At 53.1% G+C, this 16,671-nt stretch overlaps 1 protein-coding gene across 11 annotated transcripts in view; it reads right to left on the reverse strand.

The window, feature by feature from the left end:
* The window catches only part of CLEC16A (C-type lectin domain containing 16A), a 190,103-nt gene that overhangs the window by 68,229 nt on the left and 105,203 nt on the right, over positions 1-16,671 (reverse strand). The gene's annotated exons all lie outside the window — the stretch shown is intronic.

The raw sequence follows: 16,671 nt of genomic DNA on the forward strand, positions 1-16,671 counted from the left end.
GGCCTGGAAAGGAATGCCCCTAGAGCCTGATGGGAAAAATGAAGGCTACCTGAGGGCACACACAGAATGACCTCGTTTTGTGTAAAACAAACTCCTGTGGTTATCTGTGGGTTCTGGTACAGTGACAGGTGTTTTTTAAAATGCTTATCTCTATTTTAAAATTTTTCTACAGTGAACTGATAATACATTTCTTTAACAAAACATCAATTTATAAACATTTCAGTGGTCCTGTATTCCAGACAGATCTGGAAGGACACACACCTACTTATCCCTGAGGAAGTGTGGGCGGAGGGGGCAGGGAGAGGGGCAGCAATCACCTAGCTTTGTTTTCGTACAGGGACAGTGTATTTGTACAGTGTTTGTACAATTAGAAGTTAATGGAAAACATTAACTTCCAAAGCAAACACCCCCTTTGGTGCCAATCTTATGTCACTGCCAAGCTTCTAGCTCCCATCTCCCCCAGCCATCCAGAGCCGGGTGTGGCCAACTGCTGGGCCCCTGCTCTGGGGAATGGTTCTATCCTGCCCGCAGCTCACTTGTTACCCTCACACCCCCCTCTCCCCCCACATAGAGCCTCCGTGGAGAGAAGCCAGGTGTGATCAAGGTGAAGACCGGCAGGTGGGGAGAGCAGAGGATCCGAGGTTAGACCAGGATGTGGCCTCGCTGGGATTAGGGCTGGCACAGCCTCCATCCCTCACAGGGGGTTTTTTTCTTGTTCATTCTCCACTCTTTTCTGCTCGTTGCCCTTCCTGTCTTTCTTCTCTTCTGGTTTTTGCTCTTAAAGCATGGCCTAGAAAAGGCAGGCTTTCCACGTTCCATAACATTACCACCCACTTTTTCCTGCTATTTACATCAAAGATCACAAGCTCACACATTTGAAACCGAATGTCATTTGAAAGATTACCAACTTAAAAAAAAAAAAAAAAAAAAAAAGATTAGCAACTGTTCAAAGAAGAAACAAGTCATGGAAAATCTGACTTTCGTTCTGGTTCTGCTTGATCACACCTCCCAAGAAGAGCAGAGACTTCAAAGGCATCCGGGTGTGAGGGAGCCCAACCTGTAAAAGGTTACTTGATATTTCATGGCTGATCCCACGGGTGGACAACTTTTTCCACCCATGACAAGGTGTGGTGTGGTTAAAGGCCCACGGCCCCTTTAAACTGGCCCCACTTCTTCATAATAAAGGATAACTGGAATCCTGCTACAGACTTTATTGATTTAAATGTGATTCATGTAAAATTTATGGAGACCACGCAAAGTTAATTTTTCACATTCGCGTTACACTGTGAGCCACGCAGCAGAGGAAATGAGAGGGGGCCTGTTTGGGAACTGGGGGCCCAGGCAGGCAGGCAGAGCCTCAGAGGAAAAAAGTGAGGGATGCTTTCTGAAGAACTCAGATGCAAAAGAGATGCATGAGGCCATTTCTCAAGAAGGGAATTGCCTGGTGTAGTCGGTCAGCTGTGGCAGCTGAGACTTGGCTGGGGGTGGGGAGGGCAGTGCCGCACAGGCCTCAAACTGCAGAGGGCAAGGCCTCCAGTGAGACACAGCTGTCCCCGTCTGAACATCTGCGGCCTACAGGGCCCGTTAAGCCACAAGAGCGGTGCCTGCCTCCTCCCACAAACCTTGCACCTGTAGGTGAAGCCGGGCCTTCAGGGCTGGGGCAGGGGCCTCCGGGCTGTTTACTGTAATGACACAGGAGGCCTGCAAACTTCTCAGGGGACGCCTGCGTGGGACAGGCACAGAGCTTCTGGGACAAGCCTCTGGAACCCCCAACTCACATCACCTTTGTTTCCCTTTGAACCCCAGGAGCCTGCATCTTCTGTCACCCAAAGGTGACAGAGCAGCAGGACCTGTTAGGAGGTAGTTCATTAGGACATAGGCTGGAAAGGGCCCTGCGGAGCCAGCACGTACCCCCGAGAAAGGGTTGAGAGCGGGCACCCCTTAGCAGAATGAGCTCAGCCCTGCTTGTAAGAGCGGCTAGGACTAAACCAGCACTGCGGCCTTACAGGCTGAGGAGAGCTGCCTGACTGCTGTCCAAAGGCGCGCGCCCCCACCCACGCCCTCTCCCACGGGTCATGAGGCCAGTGGACGCTTGCTCCCAGCCTCTACCCATCAGAGCCACTGCCCCATCCCTGCGCCTCGGCTGGGCTCGGGCCATCACCCCCTCGCTCCAAGTTCAACGACTACCTCGCCATCACCCGTGACTGTGGAAGTGACCTGTGTGGAGCACATGTCCCCCTGCGCACATCACACCTCTGCTTAAGGCACAGCTTTTCCTTCCTCCTGAGGGACCCCCACTCTTGACACTGCCAAGCCGTCCATGCCCTCTGCTCTCCCGCCCTGCAGAGAACTCCGTCCATGCAGGCCCTGCCCTTCCCCAGCTGTGCTGTGCTCCCGCCCACCCCTGGATGCCTGGCTGATGTTTACTTCTTCAAAATCAAGTCCATTCTGCTTCAAGAGGCATTTGTTTGGTGGCTGTTCCGTGCCAGGCAGCATGGATGCAGAGAGAAAGCTGACTGGTCCGTGCCCTCCTTCTACCAAGGGGAACAGAGGAGAAAGGGACAACCAATCCAGGCCAAACCCTGCAGTGTCCTTTGAGGCATGCCCATGGCACTGAAGGCCTGCTGTTCCTTTGGCTGAGCACCACAGGATGTGTCAACTGGCCTTTTAGGAGGTCACGTCACTCCGAATACACACTTTTGAGTCCTGGACTCAGACTTGCTGGAACAAGTGTGGCTGTGGAAACCGAGACTGGCTGAGGAAAGGTGGCTTCCTTTCTCCAATGCCCTGGCTCCAGGGCCCAGGCTCTCTGCGAGGGATGGCGGGGATGGGGTGGGATTCAGGAGAAGAAGAGGCCTGGGACGGGTCCAGAGGGATGGTCTAGGTGAAGATGGCCCTTGTCCTGGCTCTTCCTTGCTCCATGGGGACCTCAACACTCTGGTGGGGGGCGGGGGGAGGGGAACCTGCCTCCTGGCCTGTCTCCCACTAGACTGGAGACGGTCACGACAACTGACACATACTCAGCATTCTATTCTGAGCCAGGCATTTAATGGTATATTAAGTAATTTAATGATCACAACTACCCTGTTTTACAGATGAGGAAACTGAGGCCCACAGGGTTTTAGGAACTTGCCCAAGATCATACAGCGAATAGACGGCAGACCTGGTGCTCAAACCCTGATAGATTCCGACTTTAGAGTCCCTTTTCTTACCACTGTGGCCAGAACAAAAGAAAGAAAGGAAGAAAAAAGAAAGAAAAACCAAAAGTTGTGGGGGTAAAAACTGAAATCAATTGTGTTCAAATCTGTATTTGCAAATCAACTTTCAAGGAAACACTGGAAATGTCTGCAAGCCAGGGAGTGGCTCAAGCGTGTTTTAAGAACTTATTTCCGATGGAGTGTGGAGATCTCCTGCATAGCGAGCCCAAGCAGACCCTCCAGTGCGTGCGCCAGCTGGTGGGGCAGCCTTCTGACCAAGGAAATTCATGGCAACTGGGGTGACACTGCTCAGAATTGCCCCCAGGGGGTCAGAGTGCCCCTGCTCAGGACAGTTGCATGGGCACACTTTTCCTGCAGAGAAAAGTGCGTGCTTCAGAAGGGAGAGCTCAGGCCCCGATGGGCTGTAGCTGTTACCAGAAGCCTACAGGTCTCTTAGCGGCCTCAGTCATAAAACTCTGGTTCATACCTCTTAGAGGCCTGCTGTATTTAGGGCAGTGCTCCGAGCCTTCCTGACAATGCCCCTTGTTTTCCAGATGAAGGAACCCTCAGGCCCTAGCCACACAGCTGGAGAGCAGCAGAGCTGGCTTGAGGGCCGGCAGTCCAGTGTGCACTGCTTCTCCTATCCTCTACTCTTCTTGTCGCCGTGCTGGGGCCCCTCCCCATGTGGTGCCCCGCACCTCATGACAGCACCAGAGCTGGGTGGGAGGCCCTGAGCCCCGGGGGTGCAGGAGCTGCCTGGGGCACACAGCTCTGCCAGCTCCAGGTGCCAGAATCCCAGCCTCTAAAGCGCTGCTGTCTCAGACCCTGCAGTAAGTACCCCCACGAAGCAGGGCTTCTTCACCGAACGGCTGACACTGAAAAGGCCAGCGAGCTTTTAGTGAAAGCCACACACAACTTTCCTTTCACCCTGTGGAATAAGTGATACCTTTCTCTACACCAGTTATCAATCTCCTGTTTCTTTTAATAGAAGCAGTCCATGGTGCGAGTTGGGTGGATATAACATAGGAGGGAAAACTGCTTACTTCAGGTCTTTACTGAGAAAGGAGATTGGGAGCTTTAAACTCAAAATCCAGGAGCGCCTCCACAGACACAGGACTGTGCTTCCACGGTGGTGGGGCAAGGTGGGGGCGGGCTGGTTACTGGAAGGATATAGAAACAAAATGGTCCACCGCGGACAGGCAGAGGCTCCAGATGCCCGCTGACCTCTCACTCTGCTCCCTAAGGACACTCGTCATGTAAGAATTCCACTGAGGGTCCTCCATGGTCCCTTTTCTGACCAGCCCTTAAGAATCAACTGATGAAGATTTAGCCTCATGAGGCAGGTCCCCCTTCTGTGGTTCTTCCAAGGAACCACGCAGGGGACAGAATATTGCACGTGACGGAGACTTGGCAGAGAACCAAGTAACTAAGCAAGCATATTTTTGGTCCTATTTTAAAATAAACCACTGCCTAGCAGAGGGTTGGGAACGTCTAAACAGATATCCGAGTGTGAAGGATGGAGGAGGTCTGAGACAACACAGCTGTGTGTCCTCTTTACACGCATGAAGGAGGCAGGAATTCCACCGCAGGAGGCCCCTCTCTGATGAGCAGAACTGCGACGGGAGAAACAGAGGCAGGGTCCAGGGGAAGTGGCTTGGATGGCGCCTCGGGGCACTGAACCCAAGCTGCGAGCTGAGCCCGATGCTTCTTGGCAAGCTGCCCTGCGTTCCCACCAATACTGTTCCCTGAGCTGGGCGCCGCCTCCCGCCCCCTGGGGTCTGGAAGGCAGAATCCCGGCGCTATTTAACCAGGTTGACAACGCTCAGTGGACAAATGTGCTTGTGCCCGTCACGCTGGCACTCATTTAAAAGGCTGACAGTGGTCAGGGTGGGTGAGGACAGTCTCGCCTGTCCCTTTTGGGCAGTGATATGAAGTGACTTGGCTCCCACCACCATCTGAAATGACACGTCTTGGCTAGGTCTTTATCGGGAAATCAGTTACCCTGAGTTATTGTCCCAGGTACTGAATACGGACGGCAAAGCACTGTGGAGACAATGTGGAATGTCTCATGGGAGCCTCATGATAACCCCCAGGATGGGGAATCAGTTAGGATCCCCATTCTACAGCTGAGGTTTAGGAACCTGCCCAGGGCACAGAGATAGCGGGGACCTGAGCCAGCCCGGCCCACGCTCCTCACCGTAATAATAATAATAATAATAATAATAATGACGCACTTTCAACAACCAGCACCTCTGTGCTTCACACGCGTTACCTTATTTCGTCCTCATGACACCCCACTGAATAGCCAGTTCTCCCTACTTCACCGAGGAAGAGACTGGACCTGAGAGGTGAGGTCACTGTCCACGGCACACCAAGGGGCAGAGCGGGGATTGGGACCCAGGCCAGCCAGCCCCCAAACGTCACGTTCACACCCAGCACAAGCTCCAGCCCCTGCCACGCAGGCTTCAGCCTTGCTATCTGTGTCACCAGCTCCCCGCAAACCAGTCCTGAACCCCCGCAGGGCAACTGAGCAAGCTGGCCAAGAAGTGTTCCTGCTCTCCGGGTTCCCCTCTTTTCTGGTGGTAGTTTGGGGGCACTGGGGTAACCCAAGGGTATTTCTGGAGCTTCCTCTGGGGCCTGGTGGTCAGCCAGCAAGTGACGGTTCAGAGACGAGATCATTTGCAAATCAACTCCTCCCTCCTCAGATGGGCCTGCCCCACCTCAGCCCAGCCCAGAATTTGCCTATTGTCTTGAAATCTGGTCAAGGTCATAATTCACTGACTTCCCTTTCCCTTTCAGTTTCAGTCTTTGCTCCTCCCTCATTCTTAGTTCCTCGGATTTCTTCCGGGCTTAGTGGGGTCAGGGCCTGGGTACACCTGATTCCCCAAACACCCAATTGCCAGGTTCCCAGGGGGATGCGTATTCACCAGCATGGACGAGACAGTCACTGCTCCCCGAATAGACATGCCCACCCCCATTTTTCCAGCCCTGACAGTTTGGTGAGGCCATGGGGGCAGTGAGGAAAAAGCATGTCCCTTCTGAGCAGAAGCGTTTAAGAGCTGGGGCATGGCCTTCTAGATCTTTCATGCTTCCTTGCCCTTCACGCTGAAGAGGTGGGTGTGTGCCAGGCGGTGTAGCTACAGGATGACGGAGCCTCCATCAGACTATTCTCTGGGTGAGGTGGGGAGCAGGGCATCCTGCTAACTCACGTGGGACAAGTAGAGTGAATAAGAAATAAATCTTCACTGTGTTAAGCCATGGAGGTCCATGTGTTCCTGTGGCACAGCCTGGCCTGACCTGAGGAACACAGCATGTGACGCTTGGGACCAGGGTCCCACACACAGTGAGGTGAAGCCACTTAAGACTAAAACATGAGGTTGCTGTTGGGTCTGGCCACCCAACACCACAGCGGGCAAGAACGACCACGGGTGCTCCTAACACACAGGCGCTGTGTCAAATCATTTTAAATGCGTTTTCTTACCAAATCCTCCTTACAGACTTCCGTTATGTTGATGGGCCTCATTACTCTCCTGTTACAGATGGAGACACAGCGACTTGCAAAGAAGAGAGCAACTGAGGTGTCACGGCATGTGACAGAGTCCGGACAGGGCCCGCGTCCGTCTGTGATCACCAGCCTGCTGCCTCCAGCACCTCCATCCCTGAGGACTCAATCTCAGGCGAGTTTTCTCTCTCCTTCATGGAAATCGTCGCGCCGTTTGTTTTTTACAAGCCCCAGATATGCCCTCTGACCATCCAATTAAGTCTTGCAGCGTGAAAATGGGTCTGTCACATTTCGCTCTGACAGCCAGGCTGAAAGCTGCTTCCCGTGACGGGACGGGGATGTGGGCTACGGGGACGTGGGCTGTGGAGCCCTGTCCATGAGTGAGTCCAGCGCTTGGCCCTGGCTGAGAACAGGTGTTGGAGAGGTGCCCTTCAAGCCCTCGGAGCACGACAGACCCTGGGGAAGAAGGGCTCTGGAGCTGGCTCCCTCCCCCCACTCCTGACAAAACCACCCGCTGGCTCGCCTCGGAAGACCTGCTGATTTACACGCAGGGCCAAGGCCGTGAGTTATTCCAGCCAACGCACAGCAATCTGGCCACGGGCCCTTTCTGCCTCCAGAATTGATGGCACAGTATTAATTTTCCTCGAGGTAATCAGCATCCGGGCCTGGGCTGCTGCTTCCTAAGCAGCATGTCCGGGGAGCGGCACGAGGACAGGCCTTTCAGGAAATGGAAGGAGCCGCTGTAGAAGGCAGTGTGATTTACTCCGTAGTTTGATGTATTGATTGACCCTGGGAGTTTCATAGTCTCCCTCCACCATGGCGATGGCTCAGAGCTCAGAAGACTAACACTGGGCTCTCGGATCCAGGCTTGATCTCATTCCAACTTCCCAGTGAGGAAACAGACCAACCCCAAGTGAGGACAAATGTCAGTTTGTCAGAACAGCGAGGTTTACTCGTATGCCCATGGGCCCTGGAATCACAGTCTGAGGTTTGGAAACAAAGCCAATGTTCTCATTTATGGGCTCGGTTCCTAAGCCATGTGCTCATTTCCATTCATTCACATCCGGCAAATCTTCACCAAGTACCTACTAGGCCGTCAGCCCCCAGGATCCAACTGTGAGCAAAAGAATCAGGGTTTCTGCCCCCAAGCAGCTTGGTGCCCGTGTGAATCAAATAACTGTACAAAAATAGGAAATGACAAATGATGGCCCGTGCCATGCAGAGAATGACCTGGTAGTCAGAAAAGGTCCTGCTGGGAAGTGAGCCATCTGGAGAGAGCTGAAGGCTGCCAGGGAGCCAGCCAGGCAACGGGGGCTGGGGGCAGGCGGGAGCGTCCCAGGCAGAACACTGGCCAGTGCAAGGGTCAGAAGCAGAGGGGGCCTGCAAGGCACATCAGGGAACTGAAATGGGGGGGGGGGGCTGGGTCCTAGTGTGGGCAGCGTGGCTGGGGAGCGGGCTGAGAGTCAGACTGCACAGGCCCCACTGGCCCCTGGGCTTGGGCCTGGACCCTCCTGAGCACAGAGGAACCAGCCAGGGAGAGCTGAACTTGGATGTTGCTGCCGACAGAGACCAGTGGCCATATGTCCCCAACCCCCGCCTCCTTGACCAGGTGAGCAAACCCACCACTGGCTTCCATCCCTGGTAGAGTGAACCCACAGAACAGCAGACCAGGGCAGTCCAACAAACCCCGTGACAGGTTCCCCTTACACAGCCTACCCGGCCCTCCCAGCTGACAGAGCAGCTCCACAGGAAGGACGACGTAGGAGCACAGGAATTCCCAGCTCAGGAGAGAGGGCTGGGGCTCAGGGCGTGTGTTTATCCTGGGATCCTGGCCCCACCTTTAATCAAAACCGGTGCTGGGAAAACTGAAGATGTCCTTACATATACTGAGGAAGAGTAAGGCTTCAGGGTCAAACATGGCTGGGCCGGGAGAGGATGGAATGGGAGGCGGTGGGGCTGGGCGCTGGAGCTGAATGGACTCGGGGTCAGGTGCCAGCTCAGGGGGCTTCTACACGTAAATCCTCAGCCAGCACCTGGCAACAACGAGCTGTCGATGATGGGCTATTCTTACCAGCCCCACCTGCTCAGCAGCTTGGGTCTGCAGGACTTCTCAGGGCCTTTGATCAGGCTCTCCAGGGGTCACTGCTATTACAGAGGTTAGAGCCAGGAGGGTAAACCCAAAGAAAGGCTGCCACCTTGGACCCAGACGGGGAAATCCCACTGTCGCCCTCACGGGGCAGAGAAGCCCCGTGCAGCTGGCTCTCCGCCTCTCACAATTTTCAGAGCTAAATATATTCTCACACCCACAAACAACTAAACAACAAAACCAGGGTATAGATTCACCAAATATGGAAGTTTTAAAACTGTATATCCAAGGAGGGAGGGACCTGCTCCCCGAGACCCAGCTGTGAGTGAGTATGGCTTTAGGAAGAAAGTGTCTCTCAGGCAAAGAGAGACACAAGAGGCGGCGGGGGTGGGGGGTGGGGGTGTTATCTCTATTTCCAGTGCCTGGCCTGGCCCTGGCACACAGTAGGGCCTCAGTAAATGGTGGCTGAACAAACGCAGAGCCCCTTTGGCGGCCTAGATACACTACTCGTTGCCAATTCATTTGTAAACCTCTCAGGACCTAAGCCTTGTCAACTCTCACTATAACCCCCAAGTTTTCACCCAAATGAGTCCCTGTCTTTGGTGTCACTCTGTATCATTTAGGGAGTGGGGACGGGGATGTCACTTTCTTCATAGCAGGAAGAGAAGTGAAAGTCTGGACCTGGGTCTTGGGGAGGGGCGGCCTGGATGGGGAAGTGGTGCCACTCATGAGCTCACGGTCCCTGGCCCAAAGGGCTGAGTAACTTAAATGAGTGGATGTGGATTCCATAAAGCAAGTTACAGTGAATTCCCAACACACACACATGAACACGGCACACACACACAATATCTAAGGTTACTGCGGGTCTGTTTTTTTAACAAAAGTCATCCAAATCGAGGAAGGCGTTTGCAGAACTTTGCAGAACCTCAATTCCCATATATATACTTAAGGCCTGAACCAGAATGATTTTTCCATCATGATCCACAATGTTCTCATTTCTTAAGAAAAGAAAAAAAAAAAAAGAAAAAAAACGCGAAAAGACATTCATTTTATTTCATTTTTAAATCCACCCACTTTAGTCAAGGACTAACACTGCAACGGACTGCTTAATGACTGGAACTCTCTAATCCTTTCCTGGAGAAAGATCCCTCTCCAAACCTAGCTGGGCTTTCAGATTAAAATCCCTCCTGGCTAAAACCAGCTGGAGAGAACCCCTATTCTCTGGACCACTGTCCTAGACTAAGGGCGCATGAGAAGAAATAAGAAGGGCCCCTGTGGTTTGAGGACCCAAGGGAGTGGTGCCTTGTGTGTCTGTGTGTGTGTGTGTGTGGGGGGGGTAGTCAGATGGCTGTGGAGGGTGACACTTGAGCCTTTTAGGGCAAAAAGGTGAGTTTTGGGGAGAAGTGAGCCTGAGCTGCCTGGGAGAGCACCAATCACAGGAAGAGCCTATGGCAGGAACCCAAGGAAGGATGGAGACGACTAGCAAGAAAGGCAGAACGTGGCTGAGTGTCCGAAACTGGGACAGGCAACTTCGGGAATGTCAGGGGGCAGAAACCAGGGACCCCCTGGGGATGGTGGCAGGAAGTGGGGAGGCACGGACGGAGGAGTCTTCACCTGTGCCACCAAAATAGGGCCCTACTGGGCAGGCCTCAGGCCTGCATGGGGCTAAAAGGTCAGAGGATCTGCCAAGGTCATGGCTGGGGGCGGGGCCTGGTCACACAACCAAGAGCATCTGAGGGGTCACCGTCCCTAGCCTGTGCATCTGCCATTGGTTCGCAGGGACTCTCCTGCTGTAGGGTGTCACACACAGCCTCTGCTCACCGCTCTGTCCCCACATGCTGCCAGATTCCACACTCCACCCATGCGCAGTAGAACAGTGGCCCTCATAGAGGTCTACCCTGGGACCTGGGGAAATGTGACTTCACAAAAGGGATTTCACAGATGTGGTTACATTAAGGACCCTGAGATGAGCCTGGACCGCCTGGGTGGGCTCCGTCTAATCAGAAGGGGTCCTTGAAAGTGGAAGAGGGAAGCAGAAGAGGCGGTCAGAGTGAAATGATGTGAGAATGGCTCAACCCACTATTGTCAGCTTTCGAGATGGAAGGGGTGGGGGGGCATGAGCCCAAGAATGCAGGAAGCCTCCAGAAGCTGCAAAAGCCTGCCTAAATCTAGCCCGTGGATTCTTCCTTGGAGCTTGCAGAAAGAATAGCAGGCCTGCTGACATCTTGATTTGAGCCGCCTGAGACCCACGTCAGACTTCTGACCTCTAGAACTGCAAGATGATACGTGTGTATTGTGTTAAGTCCACCAAGTTTGCAGAACTCTGTCACAGCAGCAACAGAAAATGAACACACCACCCGATGTCCTGGACACATGGTATTGACCAGAGTCGCCACACACACCTTTGTGACTCCACCTGGATGCCCTCTTGGCTTGGAACATTCTTGCCCAGCTTGTCTGCTTGCTGGGCACCCACTTAGAACAACGCTGGGCTCAATAGCTGAGGCTCTCAGCAGCGATTTGGGTCCGTTTACCCCTCATCACCAGCAACGGCCCAACGTCTCCTGGTTCTGCACATTACGCCCTGCAGTTTCCATCAAAGCACCTCTACCCATTGGCTGATGCCCCTTCTGCCAGGGCGCCAGCAGCTGCCTCAAGGGAGTTTTTATTCTTCGTGTATTTCTGGTACCTAGCACAGTGCCCACCACTCGGTAAATGATGGACGGATGGCTGGACATGCCGAGTGGGTAACTGAATGGACACAGGAGTCCTAGCCCAGAGTCAAGTGTACAAGTTCTGCATGTGAATCTTGCATTTGGGCCCTGGCTCCCGCACTTTCTGGCAGTGTGGCCTTGGGCAGGTTCTTTTCCCTCCCTGTGCCTCGGCTCCCTCATCTGTGAAGTGGGGATAAGAACAGGACCTACTTGGCTAGGTTGTGAGGGTTGAACAAGTTACCCTGTGCAAAATGCTTACAGCACCGCCTAGCCTGAGGAAAGGGAGCCATAGATGGCGTGTACTATCTCGACTGTGTGATCCAGCAGAGGAGGTCGGAATTGGACTCGGAAGAGAGGCCGCTGAAGTCAGGTCCAAGGGAGACCTCAGGGAGTGGCAACAAGGCTGCATAATCTCAGCCTAGAACCTTCCACAGATACTGCCTGGGACTCACATTTCCGCCTCTAGCTTCCTCCACCAGAGTCTGCTGCTGGGGCTCCTGGGATGGAGGCAGCAGAGGGAAGGGGGCCCAGACAGCAAGGAACAAAGAAAGCTGTACGACCTCATCAATTTCACTGTTCTGGGGAATGCAACTCATCACTGGGAGAGAGGCGAGTTTTATGAGCAACCAGTTGAAGGCCAAAGGTTAACTGGAGTCATTTAAATGACATGCATTATTTCCTGGGTTTGCACAGCTCTGGAAAACCCCAAACTGCATTTAGAAAAACGCAAAGTATACGAGACAGCTCGAAGGCCTATGTAGGGGTAATGAAAACAGATGACTGCAAAAGATAATTTGGATGTGCCAAGTTGAAAACCAGGAAGTTGTATGGGGTTTTTCTGTATAAGGATTTGGCAGGGAGATAGAACAGTCTGTTACATCTAGAACCTGGTATAAAAGTGGTGGCCCCGACCAGACCCAAGGAGGAAGGAGAAGGTAGGATGAGAACTTCTAGCTCCTAATTATAGACAAATGACTTTACAACTCTGCCTGAAGCAGAGCAGGTTGTTTGCAGGACTGGCACTGGTTCAGGACAACTGGAGAGTCAGGGACAGGCTGGGGTTTCAGGGCTGCAGATACTGCCAGCTCCGCAAGGGTCCCTCTCACCCAGCCCACGTCAGTTATAAAGAAGGCCAAGCACAGAGCGCCTCAGTAGCTGCCTGGGCACACGTATAGCTGGGGGGCTGCAGGGCTAGGTTGGGGAGCAGTCCAGGAGGCCTCGCCCTTCACCCAGGCCCTTCTTCTCTCCAACACGATGCCCCAGGTTTGACAGGTGAGGTGCTTTGTCTTCAACTAACTGCATGCACAGCTAACTTACCCAAAGCAACTGTACACACTCAGGGAGGGAGAAGGGAGTGGAACGTAACAGCATAAATACTACAGGCCGCTCTGGCCACCACCCCACTGAAGGAGCGAGCTGGGGGGCAGGTGGGACTCTGGGCCTTCCTGTGGGTCCCTCCAGTGCCCAGCGGGGTTCTCCCAGGTAAAGAGGCCTGCTTTCATGCAGCGCAGCCTCCCCTCCGCTGGTTCTCAAGAATGGGTCTCGTTCGGCCCTGCAGTGAAGACTGGCTGTGTCAGATGCCTTGATAGATGTCACTCTCCTACATGCCACCTTCCCAAAAGGATCTGTAAGGGTGACTTGGATGGCACAAGGTTTCCACTTTGGAAGTGGACGTCAGAACCTAGAGAGAGATGTCACCCCACTATGCCACCAAAGTCAGGCTCCCTGACATCTGGTTGACTAGGAGGCAGGCAAGGAGAGTTCTGAGGAGGAACCGGAATTCATGGAGAGTGGCAAAGTAGAGACTAAGCGGAAGTTCCAGAACCTTCCCCATTCTATCTAACCCAGTGGTTCTCCCAACACTGGCTGTACAATAGAATCCTCTAGGGAGCATTTAAAAATCGATGCCAGGAACCCACCCCTGGAACAAGCAAGTGAGAACCTTGTGGCGTGGGTGGGGCCTGGGCACAGATAGTTTTCGAAGTGATGCTCTAGTGATTTTAAGGCCCAGCTCAGGTCGAGGAGCTCCACTATCGCCCTCTTCTGACACACAGAGCCCCAGGCCACAAACTGCCAGCCTCCTACCCCCTGCCCACGCTCAGGCCCTGCCCTGTCCTGCGGACTTAGAAGCAAGACAGGCGCCCAGATGGCAGCTCCTCTGATGTGTGGCCACACACAAGGGCAGCATGACAAGCCAACTGTCACTTCTATTTTCAGGCAGGTCAAAGTGAAATGACAATTTAAGCTTTGCAATGTCCCAAGATCAGTAGTCTGCACACTTCTTAACAGCTAAGCAGAGCACACATTTGACGTTTATTTGAAAAATCAGTCCAGGCCGCCCATGCACCCTGAATCACACTCTCCACTGGGACCAGGGCGCCCTCATCCCAGGAGTCCTGACACCTGTGATTCAGGGCTCATTCCGTTATTTCAGGTGCTTTCCTACGCTTCCTTTTGCCTCTTACTTAGGTGACAACACTAACCTGAAGGAAACACATCTCCCTCCTAAGAGCGGGAGGGAGGAAGTGCTGGCCCCCACTCCTGTTTTTCCTAGTGGAGACCGGGGAGGGCCGCAGAGTGACGACCAGCCAGCAGGACGGGTGCTGGGGAAAGTGGCACTGGTGTCCTGGGCTGGGGGAAAAGGCAGGCTGCCTGTTCCCGTCATGGACCTTTGATAAAGGTCCCGCTGTCTGTTGCTGCTTCAGTCTCCCCAGAGATTTGTTTGGGGGTTCTGTGGTTGATGAGATACCAGGGCCCGAAGCCAGTTCTCCCCTTCTGGGGCCCAAGCAGTGCTGGGTTGTCTCTGGGCAGGGTGGCGGAGGTGGCTGGGAAATGAGTGGCTTTGGGGTGAGGAGCCCTGTGTAGGCAGAGCCCCAGACAGCCTCAGCGAGTGGGCTGGAGCGAGGGATGTCTTGAAACGTTAACCCTCAACCCCATTCCCCCCACGAATTCCTGTTTCCTGTGGCAGCTCACGGCCCTCCCCCTGCCAGCCAGATGCAGTCAGAAGGCTGGCTTCTGCAGCACCGCGAGGCAGTGAGGGCTGGGGAGCCACTGAGGCCAGCAGTCAGGGTGGGAATCGCCATGTCCCTTATGGCTGGAGTAGCACAGAAGGGAGATGTGGGAGGAGGGCAGGGCAGGACTTAGAGCCGATCCTGACACGGGCAGCCAGGGTCTCTGGAGGGTTCTGATGGCTAGTTTAAAAGGAGGCAACAGGCTGTGGGTGGAGAAAGGGCAGTGGAGGCACTTGGCACCTCAGTCAGACGGCAGTTTCCAGAGTGAGAACCAGGTGTTGGCGCTGAAGGTGAGGAGAAGGGGCAGATTCTGCATCGATCTAATGCCTCAACTGGCAGCATCTGCAAAGAACTCGGTTGTAGGGATGAGAAAAGAGAGAAGACAGGCTACTCCAAGGCTTTGGCCTGAGCAACTAGAAGGACAGAATGGCCGTTTACGGACTGGGGAAGACTGTCCAGCCTGAGCTGCTGCTCTGTTGGCCTTTGCTGGCCGGGCTCCTGAGCAGCACCTCTCCCTCCCGACAGCCCCATGAGGTGCGGGCAGAGAGACGTACTGTTAGGGGGACACACCAAGGTCACAGAGCCTGAGGGTGCCAGGGCTGGGACCCCACTGCCAGCCAGCACCCTCTGCTCTCTGAGGCACCCTGAGAGGCAGCCACATTGGAATCCGTCCACCTCCCAGGGACTGTCATGTGCCTCCAAAGATGCTGCTCCTTGAGCAAAACAATCTAAGCCCCCGGGTCCCTTCTGATGGGAGGAATCAAAACTGTGGCCCCATTTTCAAATGCGTGGGAAGGACTGGAATTCAGAAAAAATACTCAAATTGTAGAGTACTTTCAGCAGAGATGATCGTTTTAATAGGCCCAGAAGGAAAAAGCTCGAAACCCAGTCTCTGTTACTCAGATGCCTCATTTCCCCAGTGCATAGAATGGAATGTAGAAATTCTGCTTTGTAGAGGAAAAAAAAATAATGACTTCTGTCTTTTTCAGAACTGTCCTAGGACGGCTTCAATACATAGCCAACAACAGAGGGCACAGCCATTAGGTGACCTTGTGATTTCAGCAGAATATGTCTCTCTAATGCAGCTCAATTACGATTGTAAGTTTATAAAACAGGGAAAGATTACAGGAATATACATTAAACCACATCAATGAGCGCTACTGAGAAAAAAAATAGGTCCAGCAGACAGGTACCAATCAAATAATCAATACGCAGGAAACAGCTACATCACCCTGCTTTAAAAGAACCAAATAATGCTGCAATTGGATTTACTTAAAAATTTTCCACTTGAACAAAACTGACAGCTGTATTATAATCGCATTTCCAGTCACTTTATAAGATACAAATTTCATTTCTCCATATTTCTACTTCATTTCTGAAAAGGGGCCAGCAACATTATTCACCAAGCACAGGGAGAAGCAGCCTCACCACAGGGGGAGACACTGTTAATTCCATGTTTTCCGTTCCCTTAGAGAATTGGTGGTTTAATTCAAATGTGATTTCTTTTCTGATCAGTCTAACTCAGGGTCCTGGTTTCAAAGAGGGGCGGGAAAAAAATAAAAGCAGCATTTTATCACTTAGGAAAATGATTCGGGATAGCTCGACAACTGAAATGAAGAATCTACATTTTCGGAAAACACCAAGGTGCGTTTAAGATTCTTGGTATATTTCATCAGGAGGAGGGGTAGTTCGCCCTGGGAACCTGATTATTCAAATGTATGGGAGTGATGAACAAACATCATTCTTTTAACTCACAATCCAACTGCCCCAAATTACTCTACATTTAGAAATGTCACTTTTGTGTTCATGAAAGGGCCTTCAGTGTTTATGAACAAAGCGAGGGCTACAGCATTAATCAATCAGTTCAATCTGACAAGACCTCTTTGAGTGCCTACTATGTGCCAGGCCCTGCGGCCAAAAAAACAAAGTGGTTGGTGCGTGTGTGAGGTGAACTTGGGGAGAGAGGAAGAGGAGGAGAGTAACGTAATCCTGCCCGGGAGGAGGACGGAGGGTGGGGGTGGGGCCTGGGAGGGGACAACCTGGGTAAAGGCCACAGGTGCGAGGTGGCAGGCAGGCTGGGTCCAGGACCCTGCAGGTGGCACCACAGCCAGGTGGGCTCAGGTACAGCAAGACCGGAGGCAGGAGCAGAGGGCCAAGGCCA

Source organism: Rhinolophus sinicus, linkage group LG18 (assembly GCF_036562045.2).
Source record: "Rhinolophus sinicus isolate RSC01 linkage group LG18, ASM3656204v1, whole genome shotgun sequence".
Taxonomy (NCBI): Eukaryota; Metazoa; Chordata; class Mammalia; order Chiroptera; family Rhinolophidae; genus Rhinolophus; species Rhinolophus sinicus.